This window comes from Petaurus breviceps, unplaced genomic scaffold, assembly GCF_028583685.1.
Source record: "Petaurus breviceps papuanus isolate PSGF00001 unplaced genomic scaffold, PetGlider_PUasm1.0 90977, whole genome shotgun sequence".
Taxonomy (NCBI): Eukaryota; Metazoa; Chordata; class Mammalia; order Diprotodontia; family Petauridae; genus Petaurus; species Petaurus breviceps.
Window position 1 is genome coordinate 5168296 of NW_027187391.1, and position 17915 is coordinate 5186210.

General features: G+C 37.8%; 1 long non-coding RNA gene across 2 annotated transcripts in view; it reads right to left on the bottom strand.

Annotated features, from left to right (window-relative positions):
- Nucleotides 1–17915, bottom strand: part of LOC138153013 (uncharacterized) — a 665929-nt gene that overhangs the window by 518334 nt on the left and 129680 nt on the right. Inside the window, exons 1-2 of one of the 2 annotated variants that reach the window (XR_011166272.1) lie at nt 14791–14911; nt 9420–9748 (exon numbers count right to left, since the gene is read on the bottom strand). This is a non-coding gene — a long non-coding RNA (uncharacterized lncRNA). Of the gene's footprint in view, nt 1–9419; nt 9749–14790; nt 14912–17915 lie in introns of those variants that run through there. The other variant, XR_011166271.1, reaches the window with a different exon arrangement.

Sequence of the window (17915 nt, forward strand, 5' to 3'; positions counted from 1 at the left end):
GAGAGAGAGAGAGAGAGAGAGAGAGAGAGAGAGAGAGAGAGAGATTTTCATCAGTTGCCTTGAAAACTTTTATATAACACAGTTCTGAATCATAAGGTGGACCTAACAAGGGTGGTAAATTAAAGTGCCAGATTAAAAAGTATCCAAAATATTAGAAGCTAGTGAAAAAATCCTTTCATTTCCCACACAAATGGAACATCATGAAAAGTAAAATTATTTTCCCAGCTAAAAAGTGGCATAGGCTGGGTTTCAAATGCAGGTCTTCTGACTTTGAGTACCATGTTCATGCCATCCACAATTCTTAAATTAAATAAGACTCACACTCACCTCAGGTCCCAAGAGTTTCTAAAAGGTTCTGCTTTCTCGCTCAGCCTAAATTCAGTCCAGATTTATTCAATCAGCTAAGAGAGCTAAAGGGCACCTGAAATTATTTTAATCATGAATTACTTAGGTAATGACTTTCCCACTTTCTATTTGCTCCTACACTTTTTTCAGATCCTCGGCTATTGAAATCAAATCTCATTTTTGATTAATATAATCAAAATAAATAAAATATATTATTTTTGAAATATCCATTATTTCTTAATGACCTTGAGGCTTTTTGCTTTTAGACAATGTGAAGTTTCTGGGAAAGAATGCACTTTTTTCTTGTTTTATTTTGCTTTGTCCTCAGAGACAAGCTTGACTATGTTTTTATGAGACCTCTGACAAGTTACTTTATTTTCTGTAATAGCAATGAAAAGATCAGACAGCAAACTGTCCTGAGGCAGATGTTGGGGTGTGGCTGCCTAGATATTTGGTGAACTCAGACCCCTAGGCTCAGTGAACCATTAGGAAATTAAACAAATGTTCACTAAGCATCTGATCTATGCAAGATACTAGAAATACAAAGTCACAGATGAAACAGACTCAGCCCTCAAGGAGTTTACATTCTACTTTGGAATTATGGGTATACAAGTAAATGCAACTTATATACAAAGTAATGCAATTTGATTTCAAAAAACAGAGAGTACTAATAACAGTGGATCAGGAGAGGCCTATTGTATATGAAGCTGGCACCTGAACTGTGCTTTGAAGGAAACTAAGCAATTAACTCACCTGAGCCTTTGAAATCTGACTACTCTATTTTGCCATTTGTTTTTAACTCGGGCAAAACTCCTTCCCCAGCCTTGAGTCACCCTGCTTGGTTTTATTTACAACCCTTCAACCCACTCCTTCCTAACATCACAACTCACAGACCAGTAGTCTATCCTGGCCTACCCTTAATGCAGGTGACTCACTCTCCCACATTTCCTGTCTCCTCCACCTTGACTCCATCACAGAATTACAGAATCTCAGAGCTGAAAGGCACTTCAAAGGCTGTCTAGTTCAACCTATACCTGAGAAACAATCCCCCATTCACCATCCCTGAGCAGCTAGGCTACAAGACATATAAAGAAGAAAAAACTACCACCCAAGGCAGCCCATCCCATTTGGAGACAATTCTAATTGTTTAGAATGTTTTCCTTAAACAGAGACAAAATTTGTCTATTTGCAACTTCCTTGTTTATAGTTCTGCCTTCTAGGTTCTTGATTCTACCCAACATCTATGTTCTTTCCATCCAAGGCTGAGAAAACCATTATATCAACACCCCCTCCATTCAGGATACTGAGGTTTCAACCCAATGGGGATATTAATGCCCTCTGCTGGTCCCTGAATATCTAGCAGACTTAAAACAGCTTCTTGGCTGGGCTTCAACCAATTAACTCCTGAGGTTTCACTCCAGAGAAAGAGAGTAGATCCTTTGTACAAAACCTCAAGTAGTTTTGCTGCATAAGGAATCCATTTTTAGTTAACATCTTAGGAAAACTTCACTTATGCACCACAACCCATTCTCCTACCTAGTACAATAACAGAAGTGTTATTATCCTTGACCTTTAGGTAAATATTTGCAGGCCTTATCACATATCCAAGCAAAAGTTTTGTGGATTGTCCGTCTAGCACCTGTTTCCAGGACTAAATATAACATTAGAATTTATCCTTTTTTTTTTGGAGAGGGGAAAGCAAGGCAATTGGGGTTAAGTGACTTGCCCAAGGTCACACAGCTAGTTGAGTGTCAAGTGTCTGAGGTCGTATTTGAACTCAGGTCCTCATGATTTCTCGGCCAGTGCTCTACTCAGCTAGCCACCTGGCTGCCCCAATTCATTTTTTAAAGTATAGTGCTTTAATCCTTCCATGGACATAAAAATCAGCTGGTCTAAATTAGTCATCCTGTAAAATACTATTTTAGTCAATATTCACTCAGTGATTGAGTACATATTGAACAAGAGTCTGACAGATAATGTCTGATCCTGTCTTAGCCACTATTCCTACTGATCACCCAGATTATCACTGATCCTTACTATACTACAGCACATTTTATCATAGTAGCTCAAAAGGATCTTTTTAAAGGTATGCTTGGGGCGGCTATGTGGTGCAGTGAATAGAGCACCAGCCCTGGTGTCAGGAGGACCTGAGTTCCGATCCAGCCTCAGACACTTAACACAAAAACTAGCCGTGTGACCTTGGGCAAGTCACTTAACCCCAATTGCCCTCCAAAAAGAAAAAAAAGGTATGTTTTAGGCAAAAGGAAGATTAAAGAATGTAGAGTATTTTTAAGTGGACATAACAAAATAATAGATGACAGAAAGAAGGCAAATTCACTTAACTATAATTTTTCCTTCTTTTCCCTACCAACTCCATATTAAAAAGGAATTCTCTTACGGATGATGAAGTCCTCTACTTGTCCTTTTTGGGGAATACATTGTATCAATTGGATCAAGCACCAGAACATTGAAGAGCCTTCTAAATGAGACATATAATTGCTCAAAAGAATTTCCTATAACTATCCACACAGAAAAAAACAAGAGGATGAAAAATGCCTAATCCCATACTATGACAAAAAATTGGATAGACAAGTTATAAAGCTCACCCACAAGTTCATCTATCTGGAACAAACACTACAAATGGGGAATGGCTAGGGCCCAAAACTGAACAGAAAAACAAGAAAGGAAATGATTGGCTTTTGGAAATTGTAAAGTTACTTTAACAACTACAAATTTCATTAGAAATAAATGCCTACATTTCTTTTTTCCTTTAATTGTTTATTTTTAATTTTCAACATTCACTTTTAAGGTTTTTGAGTTCTAGATTTTCCCCTTCCCTCCCCTCCACTCTCCCCAAGATGGCATACAATCTAATGTGGTCTATACATTTACAATAATATTACACATATTTCTACATTAGTCAGATTGGGAAAGAAGAATCAGAACAAAAGAGAAAAATGATGAGAAAGAAAAAAAAGAGAAACTAGTATGGTTCAATCTGCATTCAGACTCCATAGTTCTTTCTCTGAATGTGGAAAGCATTTTCCATCATGAGTCTTTTGGAATTGTCTTAGATCAGGGGTGGGGAACTTGTGACCTCAAGGCCATGTGTGGCCCTCTAAGTCCTCAAGTGCAACCCTTTGACTGAATTCCAACTTCACAGAACAAATCCCTTTAATAAAAGGATTTGTTCTGTAATACTTGGACTCAGTCAAAAGACTGTACCCAAGGACCTCGAAGGCTTAGATCATTGTATTGCTGAGAAGAGTTAAGTCTATCAAAGCTGGTCATCGCACAAATTGTAACTGTGTACAATGTTCTCCTGGTTCTGCTTGCTTCACTCAGCACCAGTTCATATATACCTTTCCAGGTTTTTCTGAAATCCACCTGTTCCATCATTTCTTATAGAACAGTAGAATTCCATTAAATTCATGTACCACAACTTGTTCAGCCATTCCCCAATTGATGGACATTCCTTCAATTTCTAATTCTTTGCCACCACAAAAAAAGAGCTGCTCTAAATATTTTTGTACATGTGGGTCCTTTTGCCTTTTTTATGATCTCTTTGAGACACAGACCTAGAAGTGGTATTGCTAGGTCAAAGGTTATACACAATTTAATAGAAAGGCCCATGTTTTCTAATACCAATAGTCTTCCAGTGGTGTCATATGACTGATTCAGAGAATGCCACAATCTCCAAAGAGGTGATAATGATGGGCACCCAAACAGCAATGGCAAATTTGTGAGAAGATATGGATAAGACTTAGAGAATGGGCAGTGACAGGTGTACTGAGATCTGTATTACTGACAGAAATACCCACATCTATGAGATCTCAAATCCTTCAGAGAATGTCCCACCATAAACAATCTTCAATCTGAGAAAACTAGAACAAGCATAGTTATAAAGGAACTGAAAGTCAAAATAGGGAGATAGTAAAAAAGCACTTAGATCTCCCTAATGAAGTAAAGTCCCTGGGCTCAGAAAAACTACACAGCAAATTTTGAAAGAATTGATGCATATGATAGATCTCTTAAGAGTTGTGATCTCTGAAAAAAATATGTAGATGAAATAAAGCCAAGATGGAGGAACAGCAGGATGAAGCACAGCTAAGCTCTATCCCACTACTCCTCCAACCAGATCTAAAAAATCTATCAGACATAGCTTGCATTTGGCAATCCAAATTGATTAATTCCTTGGTTGAAATTTTTTTTAAATACTCACAGTGAATCATTTTTACAGTCCAGATTGGCATAGGGAGACAATAAAAGAGGTATGTGGACACCAGGCTAGGGGTCTAGCCAGGAATAACTGTCTGGACCATTCCTACACAGAGAAAGACTAAATACCAGGCAAGAAGAAGTTCCAAATACAGTATAAAGGGAACTAACCTTGTGCAAGATGCAGGAATAGGTGCCAATTGGTAACTCCATAGCTCCCTGACAAGATCTAAGTCACAGATCCAGGATGGTGTTCAAGGTAAGGAATAATCATAGGTCCTAGGCTGTGTACTGAGCAGAAAGTTCAAAAACAAGCAACAACTACATGACTCTCACCCCAGGAGCAGAGCAGGGGTCTCAGTTCCAGCCTGCAGTTCAATCTGAAGCCTGTTGCAGAATAAAAAGGACAGGAATCTCAGACGGAAAAGGAGCCTGAAGTATTATGACTGTGAACTAGCCAAATATTACAGTTGAATAGAAACTGATTTCAGAAGTATTCTTTTCAAAGTGCCACTAATGTAAGCCCAAAGGGGTTTTGCTCAGATTCAAACCGAGATCAAGAACTTGCAGAAGTCAGACCAAGAAGTAGCAATCAGACTTTGTCCTCCATCAGGCCATTTTGGGAGCACAAAAAACTCAGGTCCCCATATCAAGTTGTTCCAGAGATCCAGGAATAAGACAGCACTCAATAGCTAGCATTTATCTAGTGCTCTGTAGTTTACAAATACTTCACAAATATCTTATTTTATCTTCATAACAGCCCTGGAAAATAGGTGCTATAAATTATCCCCTTTTTACAGATAGTGAAAAGAAAGCAGATGATACTAAATAACTTGTCAGGGTTACACAGGTAGTAAGTGTTTGAAGTTGGATTTGAACTCAGGTCTTTCTGAATCTTGGTCTAATGCTTTTTATACTGTGCCACCTAGCTATAGGAACCTGGAAAATATAAGGTCAGCCCAGACATATCTTCCAGAAGTAAACAGAGATCAGCACCAACATAAAGTCCAAAGTCAGGAAACAGACTGGAAGAATAAGCAAACAAAGAAAAAAAAATCTCACTATCAACAACAACAAAAATGTTTACGATAGTAGTGATCACAAATCAGGAAAAGAATGACTCCAAAACATCTACAAGCAAACTCTCAAAGAATAATGGAACTTGGGCACTCTTTTAAATGCTTGATTTGTGTGTGTATACAATACACACACACACACATATACACACACATTCAAATACACACAATATTGACATACACATTATATCTTTAATATAAATTTATTATATGATTATTATTAATCATATAATAATATATAAACATTTATGTGAATGATAAAGGAAAAATTTGGAAAAGAAATGAGAGCTATGGAAGAAATAATTGGAAAGGGAATTAACAACTTGGCACAAGACATATAAAAACATGGCTAGGCAACTAGCTCTCTGAAAATTAGGATGGACAAAATAAAAGATATTGACTGTATAAGAAAAAAAAAGAAACATTAAAACACAGTCAAAAGACTTAAAAAAAAAAAAAAGAAAATTTAACAAAGCATAGCAAAAACACCTGACCTGGAAAAGAGATTGAGAGATAATGTAAAAATCACTGGACTATCTGAAAATCATTACTTTAAAAAAAAGAGCCTAGATATCATGTTTCAAGAAATAAACAAAAACTGCCCAGAGATTTTAGTACCACAGCATTAAATTGGAATAGAAAAGGAGCAGCTAGGTATCGCAGTGAATAAAGCATCTGCCCTGGAGTCAGGAGGACCTGAGTTCAAATGTGGCCTCAGACAGTTGACACCTACTAGCTGTGTGACCTTGAGCAAGTCACTTAACCCCAATTACTTCACCTCCCCCCTCCAAGAAAAAAATGGAATAGAAAGAATGCACAGGTTCACCTCTTAAAAGAAACCTCAAAGTAAAAACCCTCAGAAATATTTTAGCCAAAATCCATACTTTCTAGGTTACAAACCACAGCTCTTGGCCACTATCTCCCCTCAGACCCTGATGGAGATAGCCCAAGAGCCTGAACCTAAAACCATTGGGAATGGTTTCCATTCCATTCCACTATTCCAGTGCCCCCATGAGATATAGCTTGACAATTATTCCTAAAAATGTCACCATCCCAGCTACTGAAAAAAAGAAAGCTCTTTTCACTAAAGACTTTGTCCCTGTCAGTTCAACATCAGAAACTGATATGATTTAATCAATGAAATGACATTAAAGAAGAATCATTCCCATATGCTCTGCTGCTGCACCCTAAGGAACATGGGAATTTTCCATTTGACTTACAACTAATACCTCCATTTGTGTTGTCTTTCCCTATTAGAGAATGAGTTCCTTGAAAACAGGAATAGTGTTATTGTTCTTTTTGGATCTCTAGCTCTTGGCACAGAGCTTTGTACATGATGTTTACTAAATACTTCATTCAAAGAAAAAAAAACCTGCAAGCAGCAAGTACCCCAGAAAGTGCCAAGGGGTCACAATCAGGATCACACACAATTTAGCAGTCATCACTTGAAAGGAGCAGAAAACTTGGAATATAATATTCCAGAAGGCAAAGTATGTAGGCTTACAACTAAAAATAATTTATGTAGCAAAATTGAGTATAATCCTATAAGAGGAAAAGTGGACCAGAGGACTTTAAAGCATTCCTGGTGAAAAGATCAGATCTACATAGAAAATTTTAAGTTCACACACAGTAGTCAAGAGAAACATTAAAAAAGTAAACATGATAATAACCATTTGCAACTAAACTACTAAGTTCTAAAGAATATATCCTCATGGGGGAAATGATATGTGTGACCCCTCAGAACTCTATCCTTATTCAGGGTCATAGAGTTAGCCTAATTAGAAAGAGGGTCTAAGTTCTTTTATATTTTGATGATCTTAAAAAGAAAAATGGAAAGGGAGGAGAAGAGAAATAATGGAGATCATTATCTCACTGGACTTCATCTTCTTTAGATTTCTTTTGGAAAATCATATTCACTTCTAGGCACCATATTTTAGCAAGTACATTAACAAGTTAAAGTGTGTCTAAGATATAGGAATCAGGATAGTACAGGATTTGCAAACTATGATATATGAGTATCAGTTAATGAATATTTAAGAGAAAATACAATTTTAGGGAGAAGTAACTCTCTTCAGGAAAAACTATCATATGAAAGAAACATTGGACTTATGTTGCTTGATCCCAAAGGGACAAACTAGTAGGAGAAGTTGGCTTAATATAAGAACAAATTTCCCAACAATTAAAGCTGTTCAAAAATGGAATGTTTCTGTCACTGGAGTTCTTCAATTTCTTCCTGTGTTGGGGACTCAGGTCTCTCATAGTCAAAAATACCAAATAGCTTCACTTCTCAGTTTCTCTTCTAGAGTCAATAAAAAAAAATGAAAATCTAGGAGGAAGCCAAGGAAAAGTTTTCTATACCCTAGTGAGCCTATTCCTCACATCTCCCCAAGAACAAAGGAAACATTTTCTTCTAAGAAGACATGGAAAAGGATGAAGTATAGGGGTAATGAACTACATCACTGTTCTATATAAACAATTTCTTGGATATTTCATGGACTTCTTTCTGAGATATATCAAGGTAACCCAATATTCTGTCTTTTGCAGATTCTTTATCATATGGCTAGTATGTCTCATTTACTCCAATGAAAGAGTAAGGAAATTAAAGAAAGATGTAAAATTTCAAACACTTGATTAATTCCATTTAGCTAGTTCTAGCTACTGTACACTTGTACAAAGTGATATTAAAAATGAGATGCTAATAAAGTTATGCAACAACTAGAAAGGTATGATGAAATACTTCTCATCCTTGATTGGGCTGTCCACTCAGATAGCTAAAGACAGGATATGTGTGATAATAAAATCTTAAATCTGAGAACGTAATTGCTTCTGACATCTCCAACTAGGCAGCAGGCTGCCCAAACACTGCTGTTCAGTCACAAATTCTAAGCCTAATGAAGTGAGAAGAACACAGTGTAGATACAAATTAAAATCTACTTACCAAGAACCATCTGGGGGGGGGGGGATTCTTTCTTTTTATATACTCCCTCATTTGTGGTAGAAGGGGGAATGTATCTGTTAGTAATAATCACACTTTTATATTTAAACACTGTAGAGCTATTATTAAATGAAAGAAATTACTACAGGATAGACCCAGTATGTTGTTGAAACCTTTGGCTTTCTTGAAGATCTTTTCAGTCAAATTCTTTTACCTTTTTATTCTCTCAGGTAAGGCAGAGGGAGAGGGGAAAATTACTCCAAAAATGATTAACCATTTACCTCTCTACTTTAAAATTTTTTCAAACCTTTTCATCCAGTTTAAAGATTTTTAAAGGTCCAATTTTCTTGTCAATTACATGGTCATTAACATTTTATATCTTAGGAGAAAGCTGGAAATTCAGCATAGGGGTTTTATAATAGAATTGCAGTGGAATAAGTAACCAGATAAGTATTACAGATTTAAAAAAAAAATCTCTATCCTGGACAATCCCCTGAATTTATTTTATAGTGATTGTATGTTTTGTTTTTGTTATGAATTGTTTGCTGACCAACCTTTCAGATGAGGAAAAAAAGAAAGAAAACATAGACAGGAAACACATCTCATTACTATGACTCAACACCAAACCTTTCTCACATTCTTTCCTACCACCTCTGGGTAAACTAGAAGCTGAAATTCATCTTCCAGGACAAAGAGCCTTCAATGAGGAAACCATGCCTCATTAAACATATTTTTTTTAAATATACTATCCATCATTCAAAAGCCAATCACACTCCAACAGCACTTAGACACTTGTGGCTCAAGGAAGTCACCTTGACTTTTGTAAATCAAAAAGTATTACTTACCAAACAATTCTATATCCTTGGGTGCAGAGAGGTCAAAGGGGTCTTCTTTCTACTATTTCTAACTGAAGGTATAAGGGTCCATTTTTCATTACATGGAAAACTGAATTTGGGTTGACAGAAGAAAATCATGTTGAAAGTGTCCTCATTGCCTACTATGCTCTACATCATTAAAATCCAAGTTCCCTTCAAGTTCATTAGTGATATTATATTCGTATTCTTGAATGGTGTCATACAAGGCCTCCCATTGGCAATGACCCCCAGCAAGTATTCATTTCTTGATTTTGACTATTCAGCTGCTCCCTCCTCTTGTTTCTTCTCACCCAGATGTGCTGTAAAAGGGAAAGACAAGACCAATTTCTCCTTTTTCCTTGTAGTTTGAAAATGAGCACACAACTCTGAGTTTTCTAAGGATTTTACTACTATTAAATAGAAATGGAGTTGTGGAGTAGGAGATAGAGTTGTAGCACCAAGAGTTAGGAATACCTTTTATTATTTTTATTTTTTTATTAAAATTATATATATATATATATATTAATAATAATTTAATAATAAAAAATATTTTTTATTAAAATCCAGCCTGTGTTATTTCCTAGCTGCATGCCTAGATGATGCCTGGACAAATCACTTAAGAAATCTCTTGCAACTCTCCAAAGATCTAAAACAGATGTATAATAGGATCATAGATTTAGATCTAAACTTGACCATGGAGGATAATCCCCTAATTTTATAGATGTGGAAAAAAGGGTAGAAAGAACCAGTGACTTCCCCAGGGTCACACAGCTGGTTCCTGAAGTAGGATTTGAATCCAAGCTTGCTATCAGCATCTCTGCATCAGTGGAAGGACTTCCCACCCATAGAAATCACAGGTCCGGGGGCGGCCAGGTAGCACAGCGAGTAAGAGCACCGGTTCCAGTGTTGAGAAGACCTGGAGATCGAATCCCAGGCTCAGACACTTAGCACCCACCCAGAAACACCTGGCCGTGTAACCTTGAGCAAGTTACTTAACCCCGATTGCTTAAAAAAAAAATAAAAAATTAAAAAAATTAAAAAAGAAATCACAGGTCCTTGATATATTTGTGTAGGAAAAGGATAAGGCAACAGATATGTGATTTCATTGGATTAGAGAGTTCTGTATTGAAATTACTGCTACTAAGGTAGGTAAGTTCTCTGCAGCTTAGAGTCACCATGCCCCCTAGTTTTTCTACATGGCCTCTTCAAAGCTAGCATCATCACATGCTGGGCTTCCCACTAATTTCCTTATCTCTGAGGGACACCTCTAGCTCTCAGTTAACTTACATAGCTTACCTGATTGCTACAAGGGACCCAATGAATAATCAGACCTTTCCTGTCTCAGGTTACCAGTTCTACCTAATTCTCGAATTACCTTTGATGATTCATCTCTCAGATGAATCTGCTAGAGAGTAGGGTCCAAGAATCCTAAAAGAACACTTTTTCCAAAGGGGTAATGCTTATATATATACTGTAAGTAGAAGAGGGAGTAACTTAGAACACTGAGAGGTTAAATGTCCAGGGTCACATAGAGATGGGACTTAATAATAACTAAAATTTACATAATCCTTTAAAGTTTGCAGAACAGAATATCTCATTTGATCACAACAACCCTGTGACAGAGATGCTATTGCTGTTGTTCCCATTTTACAAAAGATGAAACTGAGTTTGAGAGGTTTAGTGACTTGTTCAGGGTCACAAGGCTATTAAGTGTCTGAGGCAACATTCATACTCAGGTCTTCCTCACTCCAAGTCCAACAAATTCTCTGTGCCACTTGGCTGATGAGGCTGGCTATCTCTCCACTATGCCACCATAACACCCTGCTTTTCTGGTATATATAACCACAGGGAAACACATAAGTTTAAAATGAGTAAAAGTGGAAAATGTTACCAAGTTAAGACAAGGGCTACTCGTTGACTTAATCTTGAATAAAAAATTAAGTAGGTCCTGATTTTTTAACCCTCTCTTAACAGATTTATCTTTTGAATTCTTGCCTCTGAAGTCAAGAACTTCGGTCTTTTCAGGGGATGGATGCTAGGCCAGGGGCTCAGGTTCACCAAGATTGAGTCAAATTAAAATTGATAAAGTTGCATAGATTCCCCATCTTTTTCTGGAACATTTTTTTTCCTAGGCTTATCTCTTAAAGTAAAGCCTTGGTGAAAAAAATACTTTTCTGCATCATTCTTCTCAAGTTTCCAGATCATTCTGCCCTAACATTAAACTACCCTCCATCTATGTTTCTTGAGATTTCTGTGACTCCAGGACATCAGAAATCTACTCGACATTCTGAATAAATCTTTCTCACCTCCAGGATTCCTCCCTTGGGCTTCAAGTCATATTACACTAATTTCATAGTCACTTCCTTCAACTCACTAGGAAGGTCTCTATGGTATGGAAGTCCTAGGCTGCCCTTGACCTATTCTCTATAATCTGGTTAGTTTGACTGAAGCAAATTAAAAAGCCATTTGTTAAGACTGATTCTGACCTCGTGGTTAATTTCAGTCCTTTCATCTAGTACTCCTGGCTAACAGCTGGGCCTGGTCTCCCTAGAGACCTCTGTGGCCTAGATGGCTCCTATCAGTGCTGGTAGTTTTTCTACATTTTAGCCATTCCTCCCCATGGCCTAAATAAGACTACTTTCTTCAAAGCTAGCATCACCTGCTGGGCTTCCCGCTGATTTCCTTTTCTCTGAGGCACTCCTCTAGCTCCCAATTAATATGCAGAGCTGAACTGATTGTAGCGAGGAACCCAAAGAATGATTAGACCTTTCCTGGCTCAAATTACTGGTTCTGCCTAATATCCAGATTACCTTTGATGACTCATCTCTCAGATGAGTCCCCTAAAGAGTAGTATCCAAGAATCCTAGCTGTACGTTTTTTCCAAAGGGAAGTGGTAATGCTTTCATACACAGTAATAATATAGAAAATTTCCACCAACAGTAATAAAAGCCTTTCTTTGACAAATTGAATCAATTTCTCGGAGAAGGGGAAAAATGCTCCAAATACTGAGGGATACAAATATCAGATCCTCATGTGACCCATCTAAATATGCCAAATATCTAAGGAGTTGAAAGACTTTCTTCTAACTACCACAACTATTTAGTCAATTCAAAGGTCTACCCTGATGGTTAGCCCCTTAAAACATTCTAGGATTGGGCATGACAAAACCTCATATAATTCAAAAATAGCATGGTTCTGGGGACACAGTGCCAGATTTTAATTGGATTGCCTGGCTTCTAATCCTGGTTTTACCACTTACCATCTACACAACTTTATGAAAGTCACCTAAGTCATTCTGAACCTTATTTTCCTCATTTATAAAAGAGGAGGTAGGACTAAATGACCCATAAATTCCTTTCTAACTCTAAACCTGTGATCTAATATTTTGTACCCAATCTGGATGCAAGAGAATAAATTTTAGGCCATTCTATTTAGAATAGAGATATGAGTATCTCCACCTATAACCATATATACTATAAGAGAATATACATCAAATATTGTATTCATCTTTGACCAATTAATAGTTTCTGATAGGTCATCAGGATCAAGATTCTGATGCTCAGGAATTTTTTTACGCTACTAGAAAGAATAATAACTCATATTTATATATTGCTTGGTCTACAAAGCACTTTACAGAAATTTTTTAAACTTTTATTTTATTTTCAATTAACAAGTAATAGTTTTCTCTCCTCCATACCCAAGTCAAAAAAAGAAAAAGAAAACCCTTATAACAAATATACATGGTTAAACCAAATTCCTATACCAGCCCCGTCTATATCCAAAATCATATGTCACATTCTGAATCTCACCCTGACACCTCTCCCTCAGGAGGTGGGTAGTATGATTCATCATCAGTATTCCAGTCACAGTTTTTTTCCATCGAAATAACCAGAATTTTTACATCTTTCATGTCCATTCTTTTGATACAACCCTGTAAAGCAAGTGCTACAGATTTTACTGATGATGAAACTGAGAGTGAGAATAAGTGACTTGCCCAGGGTCACACAGCTGTCAGAGGTAGGATTCAAACACCAGAGCTTTCTTATTCCAATCCCAGCCGCTGATTCAACTTTAACTATTCCACCAGCAAGCCCTTATAATCAGACCTCTGGGCTACTAATTTAGTTCAGTTTCTAGCCATTCTACCCTCCCGACCTGATTCCTGGAAAGGACTTCATAAGTAGGAGAAAGGAGAAATCTGGGCTAGCTGGCATGGCACTTTCTGTTAGTATGTAGGACTAACTTTCATTCGCCCACTCACACTAAGAGAATAAATTAATGCCAAGAGAAGAAATACACCTATCAACTATTGATGACAGAACTGAGTACATACCATATCCACCTGAAGGCTTCCTTCTCCCTTACTCAGCACAATATTTTCTTACTATCTCCCTAGCCCATCTACATTGCCCATTTAGATTACCCTGGAAATTCCTATCATACAAGTAAGTAATTGAAGTTACATTGGAGTAAAATGGTCATAGGTCACTGTTTAGTGTTTCTACTAGTGATGTCCTAGGCTCTACATCATATAATAGATATATACAGTAAGTACCATTGATAACTGAATTTTCTGTAGTGTATCTCATACACTAGTATTTCAGTAGGAGAGAGACAGAAACAGAGACACAGGGAGAGGGAGAAAGACAGAGAGAGAGGGAGGTAGGGGGGGGAGAGAGAGAAAGCACACTGTCAGGGAGAGGGGGCAAACAACTAGTAGTAATTATCTGAAGCTGGATTTAAATTCAGGTCTTCCTGACTCCAGACCCTCTATCCTCTGTGCCACCAGCTGCCTAAACCCCAGGTCACACAGTCTCTTGGGAATAGGCTATATTTACCCTAACCCAGTTGGCTAGGTACCCCATGAGAGAGGAGACCGCCCCCACCCCCACTGAACATGGTCAAGTTGCCAAAAGCAACAGAGTCTAGCATTCCCATTTGACAGCTGAGTTATATAAATGGGAGGAAAATATATGCCAACTAGAGTAAGACCCTGAGAATTTCAAAGAATAAAATAATTTACTAATCATTGAGCATTGATTGAGAACCTATTATGTGCTTAGTTCTAGGGAGGATTCAGAAGAATCTGAAGAATCCCCCTTTCTACTAAAAGCAGTCAGAAGGGGAGTGGGGAGAGGGGTAGAAATCCCTTCTGGGGAAAGAATAACCCTCATAAAATTAGAATTTTAAAAATTGGATATATTTAAATAACACTCAAATAATTTGATTGAAAAGCTACAACCTGATTCCCTAAACCTAAAATATGAATTCAACCAGTATCCTGGCATTTCTTTTTGGTGTTTCAAAAAAAAAAAAAAAGGTGGGGGAGGGGGAGGTGGGGGAGAGTTCAGGTAGCCAGTACCTGGGATATGAAGTGTTTCCCTGATGAACTCCTGCACCTTGAATTGCCACTGGAAGCAAACTGATAATCAGTGTCAACTTGTGAGTAGAGCTACTGCAGGATATCAAGTGTAACATTACTCTAGAAGGGAGTAATAGTGAGCAATTTACAGCAGCCCAGGATACTTGAAACTGCTGTGGCATTCAAGCTCCTAGAATCATTCTGCACATTCCTTGAGAGTTACCATGATAAAGTGTTCATTGATGCACAGATAACTGCAAAGCAGGCAAGGGGGGAAAATGACTTTTTAAAGCAAGGTTTCAAGGTCAAATGTCGCCCAACTGTGCAGGACCAAGCTCAAGCCCTAGATGACAAACAAAGGCCTGCCACCATTCTTTGAGGTCCCTGGGATGAAGTTCATATGGGGCTGGATGCGCCTTTCCCATCCCCCACCCCCAGAAGGCTGCTCTGCATTTTATGGGGCAGCCTTTGGCATAGTTTAACCAGCTTGCTAGCTAACCTCACAGAAGAGGAATTTGCTAACAACAGGAGCAGACTCCAATGCAGTAAGCAGCCTAAAGAATGTGCTTTGCTCCAGTTGGGATTGGGGATTTAAACTAGAAAATGAGACAATTAGGAAATTCTGGTGTAAAAACCCTCTGAGACTGACACAGAACCCCTGGAGAAAACCTTCTTGGCATTTTTTGGGGACTCTTGGGGCTATAATCAAAGTCAGGCAAGGAGAATCCTGCCAAGATAAAGCTTTAGGTACTGCCTGGGCCTTTCAGTGATGTGAGTGTGCAGTCAGTGAGGCCTCACATACAATCAGTCAACAAACATTTGTTAATAATAGCAAAGCACTTTACACACATTATAATATTTGATTCTCAGACCGACCCTGTAAATAGGTGCTATCATAAACCCCACTTTACAAATGAGGAAACTGAGGCAAGAGAGGTTAAAGGAGCTAGATGGTGCAGTGTATAGAGCTCAGAACCTGGAATCAGAATGCCCTGAGTTCAAATCCTGCCTCAGCTATTTGCTAACTATAACACTGGATAAGTTACTTAACCTCTGTTTGCCTCTGTTCCCTCATCTGTAAAATGGGGAAAATAATGGCACCTACCTCCCAGGGTTTCTGTGAGGATGAAATGAGATATTTGTAAAATGCTTTGCAAACTTGAAAGCATCAAATAAATGCTAGTTACTATTATTAAGTGACTTGCCCAGCATCCCATAGTTAGTAAATGATTGAGACGGGATTCAAACTCAGGTCTCCTCAGGACAAAATGGATGGTCTTCCTAACTCCATATCCAGCATGCTATTCCCTGCACTCCCTAGATACTTCCTGAGAAGAGGGTCTTAACCCCTTTTGTGTCGTAGATTCCTTTGGATGTCTGGCAAAGCCTAATGTCCTCTTCTCATAATGTTTTATTTTTAATTCAAAATCTAAAGAACTACTAAATTTCAATTAAAAGTTAATAAAAATAAAGATGTGATTTTTTTTTTTTGGTGCTATCCAAGTTCACAAACTCCCTGAAACATGTCCCCTGACCACCTTTGGGTCCCATGGATTTCAGGTTAGGAATCTTGACTCTAGAAACTTATAGTCCATTCCTCTTTCCTTCCCACCACCACCCCCATTCATTTGCTAGGAAACAAAACTTACCCTGACTTACATTAAAAAGGGTAAATGTACCAATCAATCAATAATAATTTGATTGTCTAAAAGTCTAGACTTTTAATAACTTTAGACTTATAAAGCACTATGTGCCAAGCATTGAGTTAATCTCTAAGGGACCTCAAGGACCATACTTTCTGAGGTACAATCCATCTGCAGCTTTTAAGGGGCTTTTTTTTATCACAAGGGACCCCCTCAGCAGAGCTATAGTAAACATAGCCTATTCCCATTGGGCTGTGGGACTCCATGGAGCTTATGGAAAGCAAGTCTTTGCTTCTGCCAACAAAGCCTAGGATATGGTTCCTTCCCCCACCACCAGTGGTTTTTCTTGGTACTGATAACAGTCTGCTGCTTTTTTGGGTTTCTTGACACTTAAAAAATTATAGAAAAGAATCCAAAAACTTTTCCTTTCTTCCTTCCTTAGCCTGACTCATAGAAAAAGAATATAATCCTACTTTGGGTTTAGGGATGAGGGTTTTTTTTTTAATTGTTTCTTTTATTTATTAAACGCCTGGTACCATGATTAGCAGGATTTTCATTAATGATATGGGAATATTAATATTGGGAGTAGAGATACAATAACAAAATAAAATGATGTTATAAACTCACATTTTATAATCTCACAAAAAACCCAAAATCCTACTTCTATGGACTGCCTAAAAAGAATTAAGCCTTACTGTTCAGCTCTTTTTTTTCCCCCAAGTCTCTCTTCTATGGATTGCCCTCAGATGCTTCTTTGGTGTCTGTTCTCTTATTGAAGGATTTACTTACAGAAGCTTCCCCACCCCTGTGTAGTAGAGCAAAGTCATTAATATCTCAGCCTTCTGGGAGTATTTTCATAAGATCATAGATTTAGCATTGTAAAGGACAAAGAAGTCCACTGAATCCATCCTTTCTCATAATGAGAAAACTTGAGTCACTGTGAAGTTAAGTGACTTGTCAGGACATGGCTAGTAAATGTTTGAGGAAAATTCAGAGCTCAGATCTTCCTGATTTCAAGTCTAACACTCTGCACTGATCCACTTAGAAGTCTAGCTAATTCTCCAATTATTAGCTTCAAGTGTGAAAACCTAGAGCCTTGGGACAGGACCTCTTTCCTGAAATGCATGTGCACACACACATACCCCACTCCAATTTTCTTCAATGCAAAAAACATTAATTAAGTACCTAGTGTGTTCACAACTTTGGAGATACAAAGCTTAGCTAAGACATTTTTCTGTCTGTCATAGAGAGTATAGCCTAGTTGGGGCAATAGAGTATTTTCATGGGTGGCTCTAATTTACATCGTGCCCAGGCCTGTGACCTTCTTATTCTTTGAGGGATCTCAATAATCTGGCCCCTGAAAGTAATTTTTCTATATCTATCTCTTATTCTCTGTCTCTGGCTATCTGCCTGTCTGTCTCTCAAACACTCATATACACACACACACACACACACACACACACACACACACACACACACACA